This window comes from Eschscholzia californica, unplaced genomic scaffold, assembly GCF_041429995.1.
Source record: "Eschscholzia californica isolate CP2 unplaced genomic scaffold, dmEscCali1.0.p SCAF_1, whole genome shotgun sequence".
Lineage (NCBI taxonomy): Eukaryota > Viridiplantae > Streptophyta > Magnoliopsida > Ranunculales > Papaveraceae > Eschscholzia > Eschscholzia californica.
The window spans coordinates 42,627,069-42,654,968 of NW_028238198.1; the positions used below are offsets into that span (position 1 = coordinate 42,627,069).

At 37.8% G+C, this 27,900-nt stretch overlaps 1 long non-coding RNA gene across 1 annotated transcript; it reads right to left on the reverse strand.

The window, feature by feature from the left end:
- Nucleotides 1-26,368: 26,368 nt before the first annotated feature.
- Nucleotides 26,369-27,671, reverse strand: LOC147566968 (uncharacterized). Its single transcript, XR_015237516.1, has 3 exons — nt 27,107-27,671; nt 26,640-27,025; nt 26,369-26,560 (listed from the first exon to the last, which is right to left on the reverse strand). It is a non-coding gene; the product is annotated as an uncharacterized LOC147566968 (long non-coding RNA).
- Nucleotides 27,672-27,900: the final 229 nt, after the last annotated feature.

Here is a 27,900-nt window from a genome sequence, read left to right on the forward strand (position 1 = left end):
TGACAAACCTATTCGGAATATTTTATTATCGGTGGACTGTCATTTAAATAATAAACCAAATTTAGCGACTGTGAAATAACTCTATTATTTCCGATAACGAGAGTTGTAAATCTGAGCCTCTTCCGTAAAACTCCTTTTACCCACTCAGTTTTACTCGTCGAGGTTTATTCCAAATTTATCTCATGCCTTAGACTGTGTATGAGTCTCATACTATGTCTTAGGTGACAGTTTAGTTTGACTACGTATGTAGTCCGTTTTAAACTTTGCTAATTATCAATTAATTTGAAGATTGCTTTCTTTAACCTTGATAATTTCTAGTAACTATTACTAGAGTTAAGGCTATTAATTCTTTGTGTAGTATTTGCAACAGTTTCCAGCTTAAACACTTTTAGCCTACTTTCCTTCCATGTCTGGAAGTTTGCTACGATGACATGTTCAACTTTTGTACTACTTTATTCTTTAGCCTTCTAGGATATTCAAAGTAGTGTCTTCGGTTTTCCAATCCGAATTCGGATATCTAAATGCTAATCATGTCCAACATGATTGACTTTATTTTTTCGAACATAAATGTCTCTCTCATACGTGCTTCCTCATCGGTGTCTTTTCAGACTCCGAGTTTTGCAACGCTCTCTGTCATGAGCTTTTGGGTCGAAATTCTTTTAGACTTTTCTGAGTTTTAGATTTTCGGTTTCGGATCTCAAACATCTCAGCGTACTGAGTCTTTCTAATCCTATCATCTTTCTGATCTATGCTTATAGATCTTCAGATGCCCAAAATGGCATTTTATCCTTGTGTGTGGTCCTTTTTATTGAGTCAGTTTGGTTTGTTGCTCCCACTTACCTTCTTGAAATTCGTGATTCAAGAATTTCTCCATTCCTCAGGAATCAATACCATTTGATTTTCTCTGTGAATCGAAGATTCTGACTCTTGCGTGCTTAATCCGACGATGGATTTTTCGAGCATGCTTATGGACATAACTTGATTCGAAGAATCTTATTGTTCTTGTCTAGTTTCGGGAAACATGAATGTTTCCATCCTTCTCAGTTTTCTATTTTGGAAAACTAATTTAGGTTTTCCGTTGACTTAAATTATCAAGCTTCATGTCTTGATGAGATATTGATTCCATGATGATTTTGGCTTCTAGCCAAAATCTAGAGTAAGTTTCCGTCTCTGCGTAGGTCTTTTATCTCTTCAGCAATAACCTTTATCTTCTGAATCTTTGAGATTTTTCTTTTGACCTTAAGGGCTTTTGAACAACAATTTGGAATGTTCTCAACAGCTTTGAGATATTCCTTTATAGACACTTTCAACTACTTTGAGACTTCTCCCACAAATTACATTCGCTTTTGTGCGGTAGGTTTTTAAGATCCAATCTTTACCTTTTCCTTTTCCGAGGAACTGCGGGTTTACTGTCTTTCAACAGTTTTGTTGCTCTTGGTCGAACTTAATCGTCCTGTACAAGGTCCATGATTGTTTTTCATGACTCTTCATGATTTTTCTCATGATTGAATTAATTCGACTTGTACTTTTCTCCCACTTATTCTTCTAATAATTAGTATTTTTCTCCCAGACTACTAGGTGTGCTAATTACTATAAGAATACTATCATGAGCAACAAACACTTTGTTCTCTTGATTGCTTGTGGAAAAAGCCCAAATTTCTTCTACAGAAATTGCGTCAGACTTTAGCTCATTTTTGTAATGCTTTTACAAGCTTAGCTGTTAGACGGACTTTGGTAAGTTTGAAAACAATCGTTTCTAGAATATGTCAAAAAATATTCAGAAGACTGGCTTAAACCCATCTTTGATCGAATTATGCATAGCAATGTTCGATTACTCCCACTAAATCCACCATCCCTCAGATGTGTTCCATGGAGCGAGTTGGGAAACAGTTTCTCAACTCCTTTGATGGTTATCAAGTATTTGACTCAAGTTTTTACCACTACAATCTAATGGGATGACTTAAACTCTCTTGTCAAAATGATTATTTTACTTCGGTTTGTACTTTGTTTGAACCTTTCAAACATTCTGACTTATACTTTATGATTTGTACGTTTCCATACTTCATGAAGTTGTCAGAGTAAGTATTTGAAGTTTCTCTCGTTAGCTTCTGCAAGTAAACTTATAGGTCTGCATAACACCGTATGAGTCCTAATAGATTACTAGTCTCTATGCCTTTTGAAAAGGGTGACTTTGTCAATTAGTCCTTAAGACCCAATTGACAATGTTGAAGTTAATGAGTTTGAATCTCTTGATATCAGCCATTATCAATGTTAACCTTTAGCTAATTTACCCTTGGTTTAAAACACCAGATATTTCTAGAAGAATAAAATAATTATTATTAAGTTCTAAGCTTGATCAGTGTCTAAGAGAAGACTTCGATCCCTTTCAGCATCCCCAGCATTATTGCTTCTGCTCCCTCTTGGATCTTTACTTCTTTAAGTCAAGTATGTAATTCCCTTCAGCTCCCACTGAGCCGCTCATCTTGTCTTAAATACCTGATGAAGGAATTTTGTGATACTTGTTTAACTTTGTTAACAAGGATTCTGAAACCTGAATTCATAATTCCATTCCTTTTTAAATGGTCTAACCATTACTTGGAAACATTTACAGTACTGAGGAATACTCTTGATCATGTACTCGGCAACTGCTTTTTTTTTTATCAAATGTTTGTCTCACTCGACTGATCCTTTGCCCTTTTGAATCTCAAGAACTCTTTCTTAGATTCCTTCCATCGAATCTCAAGAACTGTTGCTTAGATTTTGATGTTCCAGTGTGTGTTGCTCAGTTGTTCATAACAATCTGAGTGACTAATCTAAGGTCTTTTCTATCTAGGTTCAATCGATATTGAATTGGGTGATAGATGAATTATGTTGTCTTCCATTAGGATGACTTTCAGATTGCCATGGAGGTCTCAGGCCTCTCCATTTATGACTTCTGTAGGAACTATTTCCTCAGTTTGTCTCAATGGTCGTGTTAGCATCCATTACTCTTCCAAAGAGAATGCAATATGATTGCTTACAAATGGCTTTTGACCTTATCTGGTATGAGTCAACATTGGGATTGGGTATTCTAGATGCTTTCCTTTTTGAATCTGAGAACTATTCTCGGATTTTTCCATTCTAGAAAGTTGATCAGCACCTCCCTTAGGTGTGATTCAATGTTGAAACAGTTTTCATGTATCATCTTAATTCTACATAAAGAAATGGCAAAGTTTTAAAACTCGTTATCGTTTTTGAAAAACACTAGTTTTCCCACATTATTCAATATAAAATCGTCCCCGATTGAATAAGTGATTCCAAGACCCCAGTTCTTCGGAGTAAAGCAGACTAGGGCCCTGCCCTTTAACTCCGTCGTTCCAGGTGAGTGAACTCTTTCACTGATCATACCATATGATTCTCGGTTGATGGATTACATGTTTTAATGTTAAATCCATCCTTTTGCCTCGAGTATCCAAGACTCTCTTGCTGATCTCGTTGAGTAGAACCATTTAGACATGTAGGCCTCTTCTTTAGACCTACCCGCATTTTCCCGACGTAGAGGAGGTACTCAGCGAAGGCCGACCTACCTTCCTCGAACAAGGGCGCAACAAAGTCTGGCATTTGTTATAGTGAACTATTTAGCCTAACTAACATCCACGAAATAAAGGGTAAATAAGTAAGCAAATGCGCGCGAGAAAATAAATCAAGTAGACATGGATCCTAGTATGGCCCCTAACCTAGAAGATCTAATCTCCTTTGGTTTGCTTCTTGTTTCGCCTTTTGGTTCGTCTAGATCTCCATCTTTGAACCTCCATTGATTTCTCCCACTCGCCTTGAGATTCCATCCTTGAGTTTCTTCAATGGACTCATAGACCCTAAACTCTAATTACAAGACTCTAACGATTCGCAGATCGTATAAACTTGAAATTAAAATTAATTACAAATTATGCACCCATCTGTGCTTAAAACGAGAACAAATAAACACTTTTTATGGCCATACTAGTTTCCCGAATTCACATCACATGCAATCATATAATATATCAAGGCTAAAAATTATATATGCATGATAATCCGGGAGATACTTTTGTCGACATCCCATGTCACATTACGGACCTTAAGTCTAAATTCGAAGAATTCGACGACTGGTGCGTTCTCGTTTTATCTCTTATGATTTCTAAAATCAACCTTAAGAAAAACTCCGTTTTGGGCTCGAGAAAGCCCGGGTCAATTTCGGAAAAAACTTGGTTCGATTCTTAATGATTTCATAACTCAATTTAAAGAGAAATCCGTTTTGGCCTTCCGGGTGGCCCGGATTAACTTTAGAATTATTTGGTTGGAATCGGAAAAAAATTTGGCAAAAACTTCCACTCGAATGATGGTCCCTTTTCGTGGTCCGAAAAGCCTCGAAAAAGCCCGGGACAAGTCCTAGACAAGTCCCGGCCCAAGCCCACAAAAGGGCTCGGACCGGACCAGACCAGCACTAGGTGTCTCGGACCTAGTCCGAGACACCCAGAACCTCCCAGACGCGTCTGGTCGAGTGCTCTGGACGCGTTTCAGACGCATCCAGGAAGGTCCCTTGCAGCTGCTGGTCGCGTCTCCAAGACGCGTCTAGAAGCTTCTGTTGCAGCTGCTGGTCGCGTCCAGAAGACGCGTCTAGGAGCTTCTGGTCCGGCCAGGAAGCTTCCTGACTGGAAACTAGGGTCCAGAAGACGCGTCTAAGCGCTTCCTGGCCGGACACTAGGGTTTTCCAAAAACCCTAGTTTCCAATTTTTTGTTTGCTTTTGCAACTCTAAGTTGCTAAATTTCCAATTTTAATACTCTTTCTAAATTTTTGAAATCTTTATAGAACACTTCTAAAAATTTTCAAAACTTTTATAAACTTTTAAAATATTCCAAATTTTGTTTTTGGGAGTTTCCTAAAACTCAAAACAACTTCTTTTAGAATACTTCTAAATTCCAAATTTTTTTTGTTTTGGGGAGTTTCCTAAAACTCAAAACGACTCTTTAATCAAAACAATTTTGGATCAAAATCTAGGTTTTTGAAAACTTTTTTCAAGAATAATTTTGAAACCAATTTGAAAAATTCTTGAATCCCATTAAAAATTAATCAAATTTTATGTTTAAAACTTCATTTAAACATTACAATCTATTTAGAACAAGCATAGATTGGATCAAAATCTTGGTTTTTGAAACACTTTCAATAACGAATTTTGAAAACAACTTGAAGAATTCTTGAATCTCATTCACAATTAATCAAATTTGTGTTTGAAATACTTTTAAACACCATTATCTATCTAGAAAAGCATGGAATTGGTCCAAAACTTAGATAAGATAGGCTAATTGCAAGAGGCTCTGAAGCCACTGTTGGGATTTACACCCTTATACTAATGTCAATAGCGGAAATAAGACATCTAATGTCTACATTAGTATTCCCAGGATCACATGCATAAGCCTATAATAATACTAAGCAAAACGAGATAATCGATTACCTTAATCGCTAGTTTTTCCCTCGAACCTTTCCAATCGCTTTTGAGAAGACAAAGAGCTTCAAACGTAGCTTCTCTACTTGGGACACGAGCAATCAACTTGATCTCCCACCTTGTTGTTTAGCTACCACACCAATGGTGGTTGGAAGAAGAACACCTTTCTTCTTGACCAGATAGATAGTTAATGGGAATTAGCTCACTTTCTCCTCTCTACTTGATGTGGTAGAGTAAGAAAGCTTAGAGAGAAATTCCACACCTTATTCTCTGCCCTAAGAGTGTTTATATAGAACCCTAATAAGCATCCACCTCCTTTTAGGTTTCCTAAAACACCCTTTAGAATAAGATTTAGGGAAATAGTTGAAAATAACAACTATTGATATTTTCTCAATTTCCAAAGGAGGGAGCGTCCAAACACCACGAAAACTGGCAGATATAATGCATCAGCAACTGACCTTCCAATTTCAGCCTAATCCGATTCCTAGAAGTACCCGAACCGGTCTAGGCCCAAAAACCCTGTTTTTGGCCTTTTTGTACTATCTTTGCCTAATTCCTTTTTAGGCCCATGAGATATGTTTATGGGACACTCCCATGATTATATCACACTCCCACTAGTCACATCCTAGATCCATTTGTCACTCTTATGTGTAACCCGTTGTATGATCCGATCGAAGTTAGCCGCGAATTACTTCGTAATTCGACAATCGTAGTGGGTCCCTAGCTACAACTCTACGATCCCTAAATCAATCGGACTTGATGATCTTCTAAATCAATTTTCCTATCCGACAAATTGTTTGCATTGTCACCTTGGTCGAAGGACATCTCCTTCAACCCCTTCAGTTAAAAACTAGAAAAACACTTAATATAGATTAGTGCCTAAAGTAGACTCCGATCCCTTTCAGCATCCTTAGCAGTAGGCTTCTGTTCCCTCTTGATCTTGTCTCCTTTAGCCAAATACTCAGTCCCCAACTGCCTGTTGGGTTTTACCCCCTTATACTAATGTCAATGGCGGAAATAAGACATCTAATGTTTACATTAGTATTCCCAGGATCACATGCATAAGCGCATAATAAAACTAAGCAAAACTAGAAGATGAATACCTTATACGCTAGTTTTTTCCTCGAACCTTTCTAATTGCTTTTGAGAAGACCGAGAGCTTCAAATGTAGCTCCTCTACTTGGGACACGAGCAATCAACATGATCTCCCACCTTGTTGTTAGCTAGAAAACCAATGGTGGTTGGAAGAAGAACACCTTTCTTCTTTTACTAGATAGATAGTAATGGAAATTAGCTCACTTTCTCCTCTCTACTTGATGTGGTAGAGTAAGAAAGCTTAGAGAGAAATTCCACACCTTATTCTCTGCCCTAAGAGTGTTTATATAGAACCCTAATAAGAGTCCACCTCCTTTTAGGTTTCCTAAAACACCCTTTAGAATAAGATTTAGGAAAATTGTCGAAAATAGCAACTATTGATATTTTCTCAATTCCCTAAGGACATGACCAAACCCAGCCAAAATTGGCAGATTTAATTTTCATAACATAAGGAAATGTCCCTCCAAAAATCAGCCCAATCCGAGCCCTAAAAGTGCTCGAATCGGTTTAGGCCCAAAACCCCGTTATTGGGCTTTTTGTACTATCTTTGCCTAATTTCTCTTTAGGCCTATGAGATATATTTATGGGACACTCCCATTATTATATCTCACACCCATTAGTCATATCCTAGATCAAATTGACCCTCTTATGTGTAACCCGTTGTAGGATCCGATCGAAGTTAGCCGCGAATTACTTCGTAATTCGACGATCGTGGTTGGTCTCTAGCTTAAACTCCACGACCCCTAAATCAACCGGACTTAATGATCTTCTTCATCAATTTTCCTATCCGACAAATTATTCGCATTGCCACCTTGGTCGAAGTACATCTCCTTCAACTCCTTCAAAAGTTTCCTCTTTTGTGTATCTAGGGTTTCTCTTAGAGTCTATGTCGGATCTTTGATAAGTGGAAGTTCCTAAGTTTAAGGATCCTTCGTAGATATCTTGCCGATGTGATAGATCCTAGAAGAAAAGTTTCCTCCTTTACTTACGTGGAGTTCAATCTGGCTTAAACACTTCGAGATGCGTAGCCGACTGAGATCCTTCTGGAAGATTCGGGATTAAGTCGGTAAATCGCCTACCGCTGCTGCTTTCCAAGTTCTGGGCGTAAGATATTGGCCGGATATGTTTTGACCCCCCCCCCCCCCCCCCTTACTCCTCTGAAGACCCCAGGGCTGATTTGTCCATGCCAAGGGCGTTTGCAGGGCAGGTTTCTTCTGGCCGACCTCCCAGTTAGGGGAATATTTGGTGGACCATCAGGGGCTCAGTGGTCCTGCTACCTTAAGTCGGGTTGACCCAGTAGACTTCAGGTCTGATCTTGACTCTTCAGACGTTAGTCAACGTTTGGACATTTTATTCATCATCAGTGATGATACACCATTTTGGGAAGTTTTGATGTGACACGAAAATGTCACGTTTGGAGAGCCTAACTTAGACTAATTAGTCCTTTTCGAGTGTTATCAATAATATATTATGTACTTTTCTTGTTAGGTATCATTTTTGGAGTTAAACATGAAATTCAGAATAAAAAGAGCGAATTATCACTATCATTTCATGTGCCCAAAACGAGAGAAAAAGATTTCAAGCAAATCAAATTACAAGTGGAGGCAATGACGAGTCCGAAGGTGAAAATGGAAGTCAATTTGGAGTTCAGACTCGGAAGATAAGGTGGATAGAAGCTAAGGTCTTTTCTTGAAGGCATTCCCCTTTGGTTCTAATTGAAAGAGTAATTTAAGGCACTCCCTTGGTCTCTAATTCAAAGACCAACATCTAAGCCCAAGTTCAAGAATACCCAAAGAAGAAGGAAGGTGTAGAGATTTTATGAGCACCCACTTTTGGGTCCAAGTCAAAGTAGTCTAATGACTTAGTCAAGTTGACTAAGTCTAGAGTTTTAATCATGTTAGAGACTATTCATCTTCTTACTCATTCAATAACCAAGAGGGAGAGAGAGAAAGAGGAAAAAACTTTTTTAGGGTTCTTGTTCTTGAAAGTTAGGGGTTTTGGAAAGAGAGAGAAAAGGAGAGAAGGGGAAGGGGGACCGGCCAAGCTAGGCCGGCCAGCACTAAGGCCGGCCAAAGCTTGGCCGGAGCAGCAGCTCGGGTACGGGAAAGCTTCCACGGGAAGCTATAGCACGAATATTTATGTATTATTAGTAATAAAATTTATATTTTTACTAGGTTATAGCCCGTGCCTCCGGCACGGTGGAATTTATTAAGCACTTTACACGATAATGTTACATTTAATCATATTTTGTTTTAGTTTTACTTCTTTTCTTTTCTTAACTTTTGGTGTCTCTCCTTAGGATTTTAAGAATTGGATTTACAACATAGGAAGAGCAGTTCCTTTCCGAGACTAAATGTTTGAACATGAACCTCGACAAATTGCTCAACCTTCACAAAAGCTACAAAAAAGTTACTGTTGAGCCTATTAACAAAGCAGGTGGTCTGGCTCTCTTCTGGAAAACGGATATTGACCTCACAGTTCTTACAACCTCTCACAATATGATCCATGTGTCTTTGTCTTTTGACGACCACAATAAAAATATTCTGATCACTGGATTTTACGGTTGTCCATACACCAAAGACAAACTCAAACCCTGGGAAGCTCTTCAGAATCTCTCCACACCACAAACAACTCCCTGGCTCATCATCGGGGACCTGAATACCATCATGTACCCCTCGGATAAAAGTGGCCCCCCAAAACCTATCCCTCATATGGCTAGGAAAATTGTGTCCAGCATTCAAGATATGGGTCTACATGACTTAGGTTTCCATGGCCCACAATTCACTTGGTCCAACCGCCAGTTCCATGGTACTCTGATTCAAGAGCGACTGGACAGAGCGCTTGCAAATATGGACTGGCTCTCTACCTTCCCGTCTTCCAACATCACCCACCTTCCAGGGGTGGGATCTGATCACCTACCTATTTTACTCTCCACCCACTCCCCATCTTATCTGAGTGCCAAACCCTTCAAATTTCTTAGAACCTGGATGTCCCACCCAGACTGTCAAGCTTTTATCCTGGAAAACTGGATCACGAACAACTTCTTGATTCAGCAAAACCTCAACCAGCTAGCCATCAAATTGTCCCAGTGGAATAGAAACGTTTTTGGTCACATTGAGAAAAAAATCAAACACCTTACTACCCTTATTCAGGCTACGACAAATCATGTGGGCTTACTTCACCTCACTTCTCAACTGGAGGAGGCTTATAACCTGCAGGAGAGTATATGGAAAGAAAAATCCAGAGTAGCACACGTTCAGCTGGGTGATAGGAATACCAAATTTTTCCACGCCAAGGCAATCACCAGGAATCGGAAAAATCACATCTCATCCATCAAACAAGGTGAAAACTCGTGGTGCTCAGATACCCAGGAGATTTCCAACCTCTTTACGGAAAACATTCGACATATTTCCACCACCTCCCCCAACCCCACAAATACGATCAAATCCCTTTTCACCACCCAGATTTCAGCAGTGCAAAACACCCTCCTCATTCAAGTCCCAATAGAGGAGGAAATTAGAGCTGCCATCTTCTCTCTGAAACCTGAAGCTGCGCCAGGACCGGATGGTTTTCCTCCATTCTTCTATCAATCCAATTGGGATACTGTTAAACCAGAGGTCCTCCAGATGGTCCAAGCCTTTTTCAATACAGCCACCCTCCCTCCATCCACCAACCACACCCACATCTGCCTCATTCCCAAAACCAAGGCCCCCCAAACCACATCCGATTTCAGACCCATTAGCCTTCTCAATACCACTTATAAAATCATCACCAAAATCCTAGCTAACCGACTGAAAACCACTCTCCCGGACATCATCTCTCCATTTCAAGCAGCTTATGTCCCGGGACGTCAAATCACAGATAACATTATCATCAGCCAGGAAATATCTCACTCCTTCAAGAACAAACGTGGGTCTAAAGGCTTCTTTGGTTTAAAATTGGATATGTCCAAAGCCTTCGACCGGGTTGAATGGTATTATCTTGAGGAGATCTTGGTTAACCTGGGGTATGACACACACTGGATCAAAATGATACACACCTGCATCTCTACATCCTCGATGGCAGTTCTTATCAATGGTAGACCTGGCCAGTCTTTCAATGTGTCTAGAGGTTTAAGGCAAGGAGACCCTCTATCGCCTTTCCTGTTCGCCTTAGCCATGGAAGGCTTAAGTCGTCTTCTTGACTCACCGGATAGCCCTCACAAATTCATCGGATTCTCTACTCCTAAATCCACTTTCACAATCAACCACCTGCTGTTTGCAGACGACTGCATCATTTTTGGTAGGAATACTCTCGATAACATCTCCAATCTCATATCCATCCTCTCCTTGTTTGGGTCGGAATCGGGTCAAATCATTAACTACAACAAATCTACCATCTTTTTCTCTAAAAATACCCATCCCAAATTCAAAAGATTAATCACCAAATCCCTCAAAGTTCACCAAGCTTCGAAATTAGACAAGTACCTGGGTACTCAGTTGTTCATAGGGGCCCAAAAACAACAGACTTTTGAACCTTTGTTGGCGCAGATTCAGAACAAACTTTCGAAGTGGCAAACAAATCTCCTCTCTCAAGCAGGCCGTACGGTAGTCGTCTCGTCTATCACCGCGGCGGTTCCCCGATATCAGATAAAAATGCTTTGCAATTCCAAAGGGCATAAGCAGACGCATAGAGACCATTCAAAGGTCATTCTGGTGGGGAAAAACAAAATCCATTCATACCATCAACTGGGCCGCAATCTGTCGTCCTCGTAAACTCGGAGGGCTGGGACTCAGACTGCCGGCCATTGACAATGCAGCTTTTCTGTGTAAACTGGGATGGCGCCTGCTCAAAGCTCCCAATGCGCCCTGGGCTCAACTCCTAAAAGCCAAATATTATCCAAAAACGGAAAAACCAACCTCTCCAAAACAGCATCATTCGTGGGTCTGGAAATCTTTGGCGGAACCCCTTGGTAAACTCACAAAACTTCTCTTTTGGGATGTCAACAAAGGTACCAATATCAATATTTGGCAAGACTTTTGGATTCCAAATCAGGAACCACCGCTACTAAACCAAAATAATTGCCCTTTGAACACGGTTGACCAGCTGATCGATAATAATTCCTGGAGGACGGATCTACTTCAGAGATACTTCGATGAGGATACTCGCAATGCGATTCTTAGCATAAATCTCCATCCTTCGGCGGAGGATGAAATGGTATGGACTCTCACAAACTCTGGCAAATTCACAATAAAATCTATGTACAGGTATCTGAGTAATGGCACAAGAGACACAGAACCGATGAAGTGGGCGTTCATATGGAACATCAGAACTATACCCCGAATCAAACTTTTTCTTTGGAAATGTTGCACAAATAGTCTTCCGGTCAAAGACAAAATTGGTAGTTACATTGGTAATGACCATAAATGCACCTTCTGTGATGAACGAGAAACCACTACCCATGTTCTGCTTCAATGCAACTTTGCCAGAGCAATTTGGTTCCACTACAACATTCGAACGGATGGGATTGATTCAGTGCTCGCATGGATCACTAGCTGGCCTCCTTGGAGGATGTCACGACAGAGCATCTCGCTAAAATCATGTGGTTCATTTGGAAAGCTAGATGCGAAAAAAGTTTCGGTAAGAAAGAAGTCAAGCCTATGCAGCTTGTTCGGCATATTCAAAGCTACGCTACAAACCTCCCCAGGCTAGAAAGAGATAAAAGTAACACAGTCTCGCCCAAGTGGCAGCCACCCCCATCACCCTTTCTCAAAATAAATGTGGATGCCTCTTTCAAAACCCTCTCTGCCCAAGCAGGTATCGGAAACATCATCCATGATGCACATGGAAATTTCATGAGGGCTAGGGTAGCATGCGTCAGGGCACAGACGGCGGAAGAATGTGAAAGTATCGCTATTCTGCACGCAATCCATTGGGCGGAAGAGCTACATCTCACCAACATAATTATTGAGAGCGACAACAAAAATTTGATAATGAATATCCGGGACAGAAACATCGCTATAAACTGGCAATCTCTGCATAACATTGAACAGATCAAGGCCCGCATAACCCATTTCGAGCAAATTCACTTTCAGTTCTGTCCAAGAACATCAAATGGTCTGGCTGACGCCTTGGCGAAGTGGGGAAGGAAACACAAGGTCAATAGGACGTGGTACAGTTTGGACAATTTGAAGTGGGATCTTAGCTTGTAATATGTTTTGGCTTCATTTCAACAAAAAAAAAAAAAAAAACATAGGAAGAGCAGTAGACTATTCTAGAAATATTAGCTTTTTGGCGGCTTAACTGAACATATTGTTACCTTGAGTGCTATAGCTTGTTAGTAGTTCTCTCAAAGAAAATTCCATAGAAAAATTCAACCCGTTTAGAAGGGATAATCTATGTCCTTAATGTGAGATCAAAGAAGAAACCAAGGATTTTTAGTAATCGAAAAGAAGCACCGCCTTTGCTTTTAGTGTTATAACTTGCTGATAAATAATCCAACAGAGTGTTCCATCGCAAAATTCACTTGTGGTGAACCTTGAGACCATATCAAAACATGAATGAGAAAGTGGGACATGTCACTTCAAACTCTGGTTTGAATTAATTGCTAGTTTGTGGTAATAATTTACATTTCCAATCTCTCTCTTGAGCTTTTGATGATGTAATCTCTTAAATTCTATATTTTGTCTATTACACAGAAGTAATTAAGAAATGACTCAAGGCACCAGAGGAAGATGATGATGAATAGATTGCTTTACTGTGTTACAAAAATTATATATGAAGAAATGTGAAATTTAAACAGACAAATCAATTGAGTGCTTGACAGCTTGTTGCATCATGTAATGAACCGAAAGTGAAAGCACATAAAGAACTTGCCACAAATACAACATCGAACTATCGCTGGTAAAAATCAAACTGAATCTCACCACCCCAAACATATCTGTGTTGATTATCCTGTCAAAAAGAAAAAGAATACTTACTTCGTTGCCTATATCAAGGTCAAAGGAACAACATACTAATAAGCAGAAGCTGCACTTTGCAGATATAAAAAGTTTTACCTAGCTTTATCGTACCATTGTATAACCTAGTCATATTTAAACATATCTTAACATAGTTGTATCCAATTGGAAGTTTACCCACGTTATATCAAACTAATTCCTAACTTTATCATACAGTTACATAAGTTATCTCGAAACATCATCATCAAACCCAATGTAACTACGAGCATCTACTTCATTGCACTGAAAACGTCCGGAAACTTCACTTCTCATTTTCAGAATGCCTTTGTTTACTTTCATTAGTTTTAGAACGATATAAAGATAACCTACTCAAGCATATGAATGGAAATCTTAATTAATAATTATTATTCAAGAGAATACCTGTATGCAGTTGCTAGGCTCTTCCTTATCAACAAAATTGATGCAATGAAATACATTCACATTATTTGGGACATAAAAAGTACACCATTTTTTGATGATCCTCCATTTCTAACTCGAAAACTGACAAAGAAAAACTGCGGGGATGACTAAGTTTAAGAAGAAGCATCGACAAAAGTAAAAGGAACTATTTGTTACCTTCATTAGATTTATCAAGAAGCCTCGAAAAGATATCACAACCAACATCCCAGCAAATAACAATGAGATATACTACACATATGAAAATTAAAACAAAAACTAAGAGGACTATGACTCATTAAACTTGGGTAGAAACAGAGGATGAGTTTATGCCTCGAACATATATCACAACCATTCATGTATTCATGCAAATCTTTTCATATATACGAGTTGGTCTATACTTGACATGGCTTCAAAATACGTGTTTTGTTTATAAACTCTGATCCATAAGCTGCAAACAGAAATATAATACCTATATTAAAATGGCAGATCATAAAATAAAAATGAGTTAATTCCTATATGGCCCCCTACTTTGTGACCAGCTTCCTTTATGTCCCCCTTTTTTTCGTAAATTCAAATATGGCCCCCTTTTCTTAACACCGTTAGTCAACTTTTATGGTTAATCTTTTTGTTTTCATATTTACCCTTCTTATAAGAATGATTTCAAAATTCAAAATTGACCCCCTTTTGAATTTGGGTCAATTTCCAAAAACTTATAGCTACTTTAGAAAAAACTAGGGGGCCAAAATAGAATACATATAAAAAAAATTTAAAAACACCTCATCTCTCCCTCTCTCTCCTCCATCTCATCGCCTCTCTCCTCCACATCATGTATCTCGCCACCTCATCATCTTCTCCGATGAAGGTCGCCGACCGGCCAAATTTTCCGGCGACCTTCAAATTTTTATTTTTTTTTATCTTTCTCTAACTAATCTCTCTCTCATCTCTCTTTCTCACTCCCATCTCTCTCTCTCTCTCTCTCTCTCCCATCTCTCTCTCCCATCTCTCTTTCCCATCTCTCTCTCTCATTTCTCTCTCTCTCATTTCTCTCTCTCTCACCTCTCTATAATTCCGGCGAAGGGGAGGAGCCCCTTCGCCAGAATAACCAGACCTTGAAGGTCTGGTTTTAAAGTGAAACCAGACCTTCAAGGTCTGGTTAACGACCAGACTCGGTCTGGTTTCAAACCAGACTGAGATATGGCTTCAACCAGATCTCGGTCTAGTTTGAAACCAGACCGGGATCTGGTTTCAACTAGCCAGACCGAGATCTGGTTGGTTGAAACCAGATCCCGGTCTGGTCATTAACCAGACCTTCAAGGTTTGGTTATTCCGGCGAAGGGGCTCCTCCCCTTCGCCGGAATTATAGTGAGATGAGAGAGAGAGAAATTAGAGAGAGGGAGAAATTAGAGAGAGAGAGAAATTAGAGAGAGAGAGAGAGAGATGGGAGTGAGAGAAAGAGAGAGATGGGAGAGAGATTGGTTAGAGAAAGATAAAAAAAAAAAAAAATTTGAAGGTCGCCGGAAAATTTGGCTGGCCGGCGACCTTCATCGGAGAAGATGATGAGGTAGCGGAATACATGATGTGGAGGAGAGAGAGGGAGAGATGAGGTGTTTTTAAATTTTTTTTATATGTATTCTATTTTGGCCCCCTAGTTTTTTCTAAAGTAGCTATAAGTTTTTGGAAATTGACCCAAATTTAAAAAGGGGTCAATTTTGAATTTTGAAATCATTCTTATAAGAAGGGTAAATATGGAAACAAAAAGATTAACCTTAAAAGTTGACTGACGGTGTTAAGAAAAGGGGGCCATATTTGAATTTACAAAAAAAAGGGGGCCATAAAGGAAGCTGGTCACAAAGTAGGGGGCCATATAGGAATTAACTCGATAAAAATTTATACCTTCCATAAAAATTGTCATCACCACCATGACGCACCATCACACAAACCTCGATGAGGAACCACCTCATACCATGAAAACCACATAGAGCAAGTGAGAAATGGGGCGACAATGAAGGAATAGTGTAAAAGTGTAAAACAGAAGGAAGAAAATACCAGGTGGGTCTTGTGAAAACTTCATTTTTGCAAGAACTAACAGAGTGAGCTTCCACAAAACCAGTAATTGCAGGAGATTCCCTGGCTATGAGTATGACACTAATAAAATTACAAAAAACAATTTGGCACAGTTTGATGCTGTTAGAAAGAGAGAAGAAGATGAATAATTGAGAATCTCTTATTTCTTATGTTAATGAATTACAACTGAGATTACATATAAATAGAGTTTAGAGAGAGAGAGATATTAGAGAGAGAAAAGGTTGTTATAACCAACCAACTAACTTACTAACAGAAAGTTTCTCTAACTAACTTTTACACATTATCTAACTATAGTTTAATCAACTAATGAGTATCCTTAACAGCCCCCTGCAAACTCAACATGGGTGGAACAATGTTGAGTTTGGATCTAAGAGCAGAGAATCGAGAGAGGGATAGAGGCTTAGTTAGAATGTCAGCCAACTGATCATGAGTTGATATATGACGAACTTGGAGCTTTTGACGTTTAACCATGTCTCTAACAAAGTGATAAGCAATCTCAACATGTTTCATACGATGATGAAAGATAGGATTAGCTGTTAAGTAAGTAGCACCCAAAATTTCACACCAAAGTAAAGGACAGGATTTAGAAATGATGCCCAATTCATGAAACAAAGACTGAACCCAAATCAATTCAGAGGTAGCATCAGCAATTGCTTTGTACTCAGCCTCAGTACTTGATCTTGCCACTGTGGTTTGCTTCTTAGAACACCATGAAATCAGGTTAGAACCCATAAAAACCAAAATACCTCCAGTAGATTTTCGATCATCAGGACAACCAGCCCAATCAGCATCTGAAAAGGCTTGAAGATCATTATCAGAATAACCAGTAAGAGAGATAGATGGTTTGGTAATTGTAAAGGTATGATCAATAGTATGTTTGAGATATCTAAGAACTCTCTTAACAGCACATCAATGGTCTTGAGTGGGATTCTGAAGGAATTGACACACTTTATTGACTGAGAAGGAGATATCAGGTCATGTATTAGTTTCATATTGAAGAGCCCCTATTGTACTTCTATATAACTTAGTGTCATTTTCACTTAAAGGATCCCCAACATTTCTCTTGAGAACACAATTGGTTGCCATGGGAGTAGAAACTGAGTTGGCCTCAGTCATCTTAGTTTTAAGCAAAAGATTGCTAATATATTACCTTTGAGAGAGAAGCAAACCATTTGAGGAAAGAACAACTTCAATGCCAAGAAAGTAATTTAGAGAACCAATATCAGAAATAGCAAACTCAGAGGACAAAGTATCAATGGTGGATTGCACTAAAGATGGATCACTTCATGTGATGATAATGTCATCAACATATATGAGTATATAAATAGTATGAGAAGAAGTAACATTAAAGAACAAGGAAGTATCAGTTTGAGAGGCTAAGAAACCATGACTGAGAAGAAAGGTGTTGAGTCTCTCAGACCAAGCTCTAGGAGCTTGTTTCAGCCCATAGAGAGACCTCTGAAGTTTGCAAACATGATGTGGATGATCAGAGTCTATGAAACCAGGTGGTTGACAACTATAAACCTCTTCTTTAAGAAAACCATTGAGAAAAGCATTCTTAATGTCTAATTGTCTGAGAACCCAACCTTTAGACACAACAAGTGATAGGATGATTCGAATTAAGACAGGCTTAATAATTGGACTGAAAGTATCCTCATAGTCAATGCCTTCAACTTGGTTGAAACCTCTAGCAACTAGCCTTGCCTTGTATCTTGAGATAGTTCCATCAGCATTCTTTTTTATTCGAAAGACCCATTTACACCCAATAATATTCATTGAAGAAGTTGATGGAGTAAGATACCAAGTTCCAGTCTGAATTAGAGCATTAATCTCCTAAGACATAGCTTGTCTCCATTTAGGATCCTTAGAAGCTTGAAGATAGGTTGTAGGAGTGTCAATCGAGAGGTCATTGGAAGTTGAAATAGTGAAGACCTTGGGTTTTCGAGTACCAACCTTGCCTCTTGTGACATAGGGTGAGAATTTACACTGAGTAGAAGAAGTGGGAATAGGAAGAGGAGGTGAAGAAGGAATAGGAGGTGGAGAAGGAATAGGAGGTGGAGAAGGAATAGAGGTAGCTAGGAGAAGGAAGAGGAGGTGAAGAAGGAATAGGAGGTGGAGAAGAAATAGGAGTTGGAGAAGGAGAAAGAGATGGAACAGTAGGGAGAGAAGGAGCAAAAGTATAAGATGGAATAGAAGTTGAGAGTGGAATAGGAGTAGAAGTTGGGATGGGAGGAAGAGAGAATGATGGTGAGGAAGAAGAATCAAAAGAAGAAGAAGAAAGAGATGCATAAGGAAAAGAAGTTTCATCAAAGATAACATTAGAAGAGATTATGATTTGATGAGTTTTGGGATTCAAACATCTGTATCCTTTGTGCTTGAGACTATAGACAATGAAGATGTGACATGAGCTTCTATAATCAAGCTTGTGTTTGTTAAATGGCCTTAGACAAGGAAAACAAACACAGCCAAATGTTTTGAGATAAGACTTCAAGTGGCGAATTATGATGAAGCAAGGGAGTGGGTAATCTATTAATGAGATAAACTGTTGTCTCAAAAGCAAAATCCTAAAAACTTAGAGGCAGATTGGCATGAGCTAAGAGAGCTAAACCAGTTTCAACTATGTGTCTGTGTTTCCTCTCAATCATACCATTTTGAGCATGATCATGAGGACAAGAAATTATATGTCCAATACCATTTTTCTTAAGATATGTGGAGACATTTCGAAATTCTCCTCCCCAATCAGACTGAACACATTTAATCTTAAGAGAGAACATGTTTTCAACACGAGACTTAAAGAGCAGTAGGTAGAGAATGACTCTTAGCCATTTGACAAGGAGTACAGATAAAGGACAGAAGAGAAGCAAATGAAAGCTTATTTGTCTGAATAATGTGCTTCATGGTTCTAAAAGCTGAGTGACCCAATCGAGAATGCCAGTCAGGAGCAAATGTGGAGGAGAAGACAACAATTTGTGATGATGGAGAAGTCTGAAGCTTGAGATTATACAAACCATCCTCACAAGGACCATTGACAAGATCTTTATCAGTTTGAAGATCCTTGATATTAAAAAAGTCAGGATAAAACTGAAAATAGCAGTTGTTATCCTTTGCAAATTTATGAACAGACAAAAGATTCTTTGTAATAGAGGGAACATGAAGTATATTATGCAATAAAAAAGAGTTAGAATTAGAAGATGCATAAGTAGAACCAGAATGAGAGATGGACAAACCTGTAAGCCAATCCTCACTTGTCCTTTGCCCTTGAATTCAGACTGAATATTGAGATTAGACAAATCAGAAGTAACATGATAAGTGGCACCTGAGTAAGGATTCCAAGTGGTAGAGTTTGAGGCAGAAGAAGTGGAAGGAATAGAAGAATTGGGAAAAGAATATGTGTTATGAATTTCTGGAAAATAGGTTTCATTATCAGATGCTTGAAGAACATCAGGAGATTGTGGAAGATAATGATATTCTGGTTCAGCATATGGATAGCCTTTTATAGGATAGTAGGAGTAATCTTGGAGATAAGAATTGGAGTCATCAAACTCAGTAACATAGGATTGATGATCTTGAGAAGAAGCTCCAGATTTAGGTTTGAAAATTACCATTATTCTTATTGTAACAGTAATAGGCTAAATGACTAGACTTACCACAAATTTGACAAACAACTGGTGATGAAGAATTAGGTGATCTACCTTTGAATACAATTTTGCCATGAGAGCGCAAATCATGACGACCTCTACCTCTATAGTGAGAATAAGAAGAAGGCCTCCATGAAATCCTCTGAAAGAAGGAGCTTGAGTCAAATTGATAGATGAATTAGCAAGACTGAAAGAGATTTCATGCTATAATCGATTCTCTTCAATGAGTAGAAGACCAAGTAACTCACTAACAGAAAAGGATTGAGTGTAAGAGAGAATGCTGCTCGAAAAGAACCATAATCAGAGGATAAACCTCTTAGAATTATATCACAAAGATCATCATCATCAATTGGTTTGGAAGCTTGTCTCAATTGTAAAGCAATCGATTTTGCTTTATTAAAGTATGTTTGAATGGAATCTGAACCTTTCTTTAGGTTTTGAAGATCATTTTTAAGATTGGACACTCTGGTTCTTGAATGAGATGAATATGATTTTTCAAGTTCAGACCAGACTTCATGAGAAGTTGTTAAATCAAGGACTTGACTGTGTGTCTCCTCTGTAAGAGAAGCAAGAAGCCAACTAAGAATCATTTGATCTTGCTTATGTCAATTGAGATAATCAGGATTCAGAGTAGGTGGATCAGAAAGATGAAGATGAATGAATTTAGTTGGACAAGGTAATGATCCATCAACAATGCCAAAACATCATATGAACGTAATAGAGGAAGAAATTGAGATTTCCAAAAGATGTAATTGGTAGAAGAAAGTTTGTTGGAGACATATTGATTAACAGTAGAAGGTGAAAGGAGATGCAAGGAAGAAGAAGAAGAAGATGATGAGTGAGGTGAAGAATTTGAAGAAGTAGCTATGAACGAAATTGAAAGAACAGTAGAGTTGAAAAATTAAGATTGAAGAAGAAAAAATTTAAGATTGAAGAAAAATTAAAAGAACAAATAAGAAGAAGAAGAAGAAGAAGAAGAAGAAGAAGAAGAAGAAGAAGAAGAAGAAGAAGAAGAAGATTGAAGATTCGAAAATAGAAAAGCAGAAAACTTACTTGAAGAAGATGAAGAAAGAAGAAAACTTGAAAATTTGCTTGAATAGCAATGGCTCCGTTACCATGTTAGAAAGAGAGAAGAAGACAAATAATTGAGAATCTCTTATTTCTTGTGTTAATGAATTACAACTGAGATTACATATAAATTGAGTTTAGAGAGAGAGAGATAGTAGAGAGAGAGAAGGTTGTTATAACCAACCAACTAACTTACTAACAGAAAGTTTCTCTAACTAACATTTTCTCCAACTAACTTTTACACATTAACTAGCTATTGTTTAATCAACTAATGAGTATCCTTAACAGACGCAAACTGGTCTCTGGTTCCGTTATACACAAAATGTTCTGTCCGTCTTTCATTTTTTTTATTGTTCTTTTGATTCTATATGTATATATGCAACACTTGTACAAATGCACAATGATAAGGAACATATTCTGTATCGACAATTAAGAAAAGATCTTGCTTCGCATTTATCAATATACAACATCTTCATATCTGCCACCAGCATTCTCTTTACCAAATTCCTTAAAATGTATAGTCAGTGAGCCACCCATATTTCATAACAGTAATAGATAATAAACCCAAGTTTCTTTCTGACATTTTATCAAACAATTGAGAGCCAACATCTACTTCCAAAGCAAAATAACACAAAAAATAAAAATAAAGGACAGAAGAATTACCAACACAGGAAAATGAGTTCTTCACACACTGGAAAGTATTATGAGATTTAAATTTACCAATAGATAAGAGAACAAAAGATGAGAAAATGAATTTGGATTTCTTCCTCACTTTTTAACATACAATGAATTCATCCGGTACCATACTGAATGTGGAAGAAGGAAAAAATAGTGGAGCAGCAGTAAAAGAATGGTGATTTTCATCAAGGACCAGGATTAGCGCCGGAAGAAAGGGATGTCGATGAACGTAAGGTTGGACGTTTTAGGGAAAGTTTGGAGGTTGTAATGGCGGAAGATGAGAACTAAATATGGGGAAGATGAAATAGGATTGAAGTAATCTGGCGTGTCGGTTTTACTACCCATAAAATATAGCGGATGTGAAATGAGTAGATATGTCCGATGGAACTGAGAAGGTGCCCATCCGTTTGTTATAGGCCCTCGGTTGATGGAAAATGAGAAGATATATGGATTTTTGAGCTAACGGTCCAAAAACTGGGGGGTAAACCAAAAAAAAATCTACTATTGCCAAAAATTTCGGTGCAGGTCCTACTGTCAGGAAAAATAATTTTTTTCCTTTTTTTTCTTCCTTTCTTGCCCCTCGACTTGACCCAGCTCCTTCTCTCTCCCACGATTTCCTCCGATCATTAAATGCCCGTCCATTCCGTTGCAGCCAATCACATCCTTCCCTCCCATTTCGCGCCAACTCCCTTCTTCCTTATTTCCTTTTCTTTCTCTCTAAATTCCGAAAGCTTATCTCCTCCATTTTCCCTGAGTTTCCGCCCATTTTGCCCAAATTTTTGGCGAAATTTTAGGATCCCGCTCTTTCTCTATTCAGTTTCAAAAACTTTCAAAAAGTTTCAAATTTCATCTTCCAACCTATTTATACCACCGACTGTCTTAATATCTTCCAACCAGAATCTGCTCTAATCTTCCAACTTTTTCAGGTAATGCCTCTTAAATGAACAAATTCCATTTGTCTTCAATGATAGAATTTAAGGAAGCTGAATATTCAATTTGTCCTTTTAAGGAAGATGATAATTCCATTTGTAAATGAACAACTACTCATCTAAATCTATGTTGAAACTTGGACATTCTAAAATGACAGACTAAGTGAAAGTATTTTTTTTATTTTTTGTACATTATCGTTTCATACCTTCTTTATTTTTCTTTTGTGGACAGTATACAATGGATATTGAAGAATTGTTGTCTGGGGACATTGTTGCACGACGTCCTCTCTGGTGAAACAAACTTCAACTTAGTTGTAATAGTATACAATGGATATTGAAAGGATTTTTTTCTTTTCTGTATATTATCGTTTCATACCTTCTTTATTTTCTCTCTCTATCCAGGTTGGAGCGTGATTTTTTCGGCTATACTTCATCTACTTCTGCTGCAACATCATCTGAAATGATGAACCACAATCAAATATCTAATAAGTAAGTTTGGAACTAATTTGAACTTTACTGTTTCAGTATTGGTTTACTTAAAATTATAATTTGGTGAGTGCACATTTCAGTTTACCGCAAACCAAAATCTGGTGAGTACATATTTTTCTTTACCAAGAACAAAACTGTTTCCTTACCTAAATATAATTTACCCGTGCCGTTGACATGAACAAGTAACAAATGTCTAATAAGTAAGTGTGGAATTCATTACATATTGTTGTTTGTTGTGTACTGGTAACCATCCCTTATTTTACGGTAAATAAAAAAGTTTACTGGTTCAGTATACATAAATACTTAAAATTATGATGAGTACATATTTCTGTTTACCGTGAACAAAAATATGGTGAGTAAATAGTTTTGTTTACCGAGAACAAAACTGTTTTCTTACCTAAATTAAATTTACCCGTGCCAATGATATGTTTTCTTGTAGTGATATTTAGTTTATTGTTCTGATTTATCATTAAAAATGAAACCATTTTGTTTTGTGCAGTGTCCAATGGGATTATTCAAGAAATTCCTCTCTCACGGTTGAGGATGCATCTACTGCCATTGTTAGGGCTGAACCTCTAAGGTCTACTAGTTGGCCTGAGGTGTTTACACATTTGGGGCAGGAATTCCCTGGAGGCGCCAATGTCTTTCGAAATGCACTTGGACGATATTACATAAAGCACGGGTACAATTTTAATTATTTGAAGAATGATCTTGATCGTATTACTTGCGTATGCAAATCCCCAAAATGTTCTTGGACCATTCACGTTGTGGCTCCTCTGAAGTCAAGGTCAATGTTTGTTCTAAAAGCTTACAACCCTGTGCACACTTGTCAAGACTTTATAATGTCAGAATAAGCCAAGATTATCAACCGAAACTGTTAGCTTATTAATAGTCGATGACATTAGGGAGAATTTGACCAAAAGTACTAAAAACATTGTCACATCTTTCAAGAAAGACTATGGAATTAAACTCAACTACTACTATTCATATAAGGCTCGAAACAGGAGTATTTCTTTGGCCTATGGGGAGGAAGCTGATTCTTATGCCAAACTCAACTGGTATGTTGATGCCCTATCACGTTCTAACCCAAATAGTGTCATTGATCTTCAAGTTGATAAAGATTCCACCGTTTTGTTCGAATATTTATTGCTCTTGGAGCATGCATCCAATGTTTCAAGCACTGCCGCCCATTGATATTTGTTGATGGTACTTTTGTGAAAACTAAATACAATGGATGCATTCTTGCAGTTGTAGCGAAGAATGGCAATGATGGTATGTATTTTACCAAGTTTTTCTGTCCGGTACACATTTTGATTTACTGGATATTTTGTTTTTTCTTAACCTAAATATTTAGGCTGAAATATGAAATAATTTCCTGTTCTTCCTACTGCGAATTAATTCGAATAACATGTACTTTGCAGGTTTTTTTGTTCTCGCCTATGCTGTCGTTGATGTAGAAAATGATCAAAACTGGACATGGTTTTTTTGTAATTTGGCGAAAATGGTTGATATTAGTGAGTCTTTGACTTTCATGTCGGACAGGCACAATGGTATTATAAATGCAGTTGCAAACATTTTCCCAACCGTGCACCATTCATTCTGCGTTTGGCATCTACGAAACAATTTGAATGTACGTGTAAAGAATGGTGCCAAGAAGTCGGACTATTTCCAATCCCTCATGTTTAAGGCGGTTAGAGCCCTTACTATATCGGATTTTCAGAAGTACACTTCTGAACTCGTAGTCATGGGTGGCAATGGCGTGGATGCATTTTTGCACTCTGTAAATCCGGAACATTGGGCTGATGTTTACTTTCCAGAAAAAAGGTACGGTTTAATATGTTCTTCGCTCTCGGAATCCTTCAATTCGTGGATAAGGGATGAGAGAGTTCTTCCAATAACCATAATGCTAGATATGTTGAGGATTAAAATTATGAACATGATGCATGAAGAATTGAGTCGGCAACTTGGGACTCTTTCTTGTGCCCTAAGGTCAACGAAAAAATGCAGGCTAGATTCAACGTTTCTTGTAGCTGGAAGTGCATACAATCAGGTAAATTTGTATATGAAGTAATGTCCATGCCAAGTCACTCCGTTGACCTTGGGGCTCTTACATTAACATGTCATAAGTGGCAAGTCCAAGGTATCCCTTGTGAGCATGCCATATTGTGTATTAAAGTGCATGGAGGTCATTCATCATCCTTTTTGATCCCGCTGTTACAACGGATGCATATTGTAAGACTTATAGTCATTCCATAAACCATGTGCCAACTTTCGATCAACCAAAAACGTTTGAGGAAGCCAGCAAGATACTTCCTCCTTTAACCAAGAAACGTCCAGGCAGACCACGTTCTATAAGAATTGAAAGTTCTGGAAACTTTAAAAATAGATAGCGGATATGCGGTAGATGTAAAAAGCTCTCTTATCACAACCGTGCTTCGTGCAACGAAGCGATTTAGGGATTGAAACTGTTTTTATATCAGCAGGAAAACCTAGGGGCACTCTACAATTTTGAAAAGCATTTACAGTGTTGGAGCTTTTCAAATTTTTGAAGAGAGTCATATTTTAGCCTTGTGCTGCTTTGATTTTTTGTATCTTTTGTCGAACTTAATGTATTTGTGTTTGAACTTAATGTATTACATTATATTTTGTTAATGTGTATTGTGCTCGAACTTAATGCATTACATGAAACTTTTAGTTTTGTCCAGTACATTATTTTATTTACCAGAAAATTTAAGTTTCCCTGGATTTATAATCTTTATTTCTAAGTTTTGTCCAGTACATTATTTTATTTACCGGAAAGTTTAAGTTTTCCCATGATTTAGAATATCTTTTTTCTAAGTTATGTCCAGTATATATTATTATTTACTGGAAAGTTTAAGTTTTCCCGAATTTTAGAATACTTTTTTCTATGTTTTGTCCAGTAAATTATTTTATTTACCGGAAATTATTTGTTTTCCCGGTATTTTTTTCCTTTGTTTCTAAGTTTTTTCCATTACAATTTTTTCTACGTTTTGTCTAGTACATTATTTTATTTACCGGAAATTGTTTGTTTTCCTGGGATTTTTTAGGGAAAATTTCTTAGTTTTGTCCAGTACATATTTTTATTTACCAGAAAGTTTAATTTCTCCCGGATTTTAGAATACTTTTTTCTAAGTTTTGTCCAGTTTATTAATTTATTTACCGGTAATTATTTGTTTTCCCGTCAGTTAGAAATTTTTTTTCCTATGTTATGTCCAGTACATATTTTTATTTACCGGAAAGTTTAAGTTTCCCCGGGTTTTAGAATATAATTTTCTAAGTTTTGTCCAGTAAATTATTTTATTTACCGGAAATTCTTTGTTTTCCCGGTATTTTTAGTGGAAAATTTCCAAGTTTTTTCCAGTGCGAACATATTTTTGACTAACAAAAGGTTCACATAAACACAACCATAAGTTTCACAGTACTTATTAAAACTTAAAAAATTTCACACTAACAAAAATTTCCAAGTTTATTCCAGTACTTAGTAAAACTTAAAAAACACAACCATAATTTTCACATAAACAACTATATAGGACGCTTCCGCTATCATCCTTCTCCATACCTCCTTTGATTCATCCAAAATTTTGAATATTACTTCTACCCTCTTTCTTCTTGCTTTGTTTGCATAAGTTTCCAGCTGCGAGCAGCAACCCGGCAAATTGGACTGGTTGCTTATGTTGAAGATATCCTCCAACTGGAGCATTACGTAGAGGCCACAGTCTGGACTGTTTGATTCAAAAAAGATGCAGTTAGTTTAAAGAAACTTATAAACTACTAAAGTAAGGAAGCAAATTTTAGACTCACCTATCCCCTTGCCGAGGGCAATCAACCTCCTTTACATAGGTTATCTTTTTCGTCATCCTTTCTTTAGCGTAAGGCCCACTTCGTTTGCGTGTGCACTTCATCTTTATCAATGTTTCTGCCAACTGCGATGCAAATTTCTTTGCATTATTGTTGCATTGGTTAGCCAGGTTAGTGTCACGCTACAAAGAGTTGTAGTGTTTCCATTCATTCTCTTCGAATTCATAGACAAGCAGAGTCCAGTGATGATCCTCGAATGAGTCATCTGTGTACGGAGTATTCAGTGGCGCGCACAACGTTGTAGTATGATCTTTGATGTATTGTGCTTCCAGCCGCTGATTTAAATTGACCTCAATACTTGTCTGACTCCGCTCTTGTTTGATCAAGTTCTGCAAATCGTTATATAATTTAGACTACTATTTACTCAACACCATCTAAAAATGAATTATATGTTTGACAAGGAATCTTACAAAAAGCAATGAAGATAGGAAAATAACTTCTTTGTTCATGTCTCTAGCGTCCTGTGCCAGGTGGTCCTCAAACCAGTCTATGATTTGCGAGTCACATCCCCGATTCATCATAAGTTCATCTAAATCTTTCGCTTTCAGGCAATGTTCTTTGTCCTTGTTCCACACATCGAGGATGTACAAAGTAACATACATTTCACCAGCCACACAATTGTTTTCCAAAATGATATACATTTACTAGACAAATTGTTTACCACTCATTTTTTTGTTTACCAGACATTTAATTATTTACCAGACACTGAGTTATTTACCTTGTCCACCCGTATGTCATGAATTCTAACAGTAGTGTTTTTTCTTTCTCTTGCACGTAGGGCCATAACCCTCCATTTTTCCAGTTACTTATTTTTTCTTTCACTTCTTTCTTCATTGTTATCGACTCTATATCAATCACAGGGAATGTAATGGCAGCTGCTTTGGATGTTTGTTTTCGTGTTCTGGGATTATCCTTTACCCTTTTGATAAGAGATGTTGGCTTAGTCATTGGCCCTTTGTGTTTCTTCGATACTACTCGTTTTGGGGGGATGACGTGCGGTGATTTAATTTTTGTACTTGTTCCAACACGATCCAAGTATTTGGATACGTGTTCCACCGATGCTCTCCCCATTTCTGCAATATCGGAGAAATTCTGTTCAGCTGTTTTACAAACCTCATCTTCCTTCTTTTCCATGTCCGTCTGTGGTGGTGGAGTCCATACAATAATTTGCGTCCCAAAGTTAAGATCAAAACTTGGGAAATCA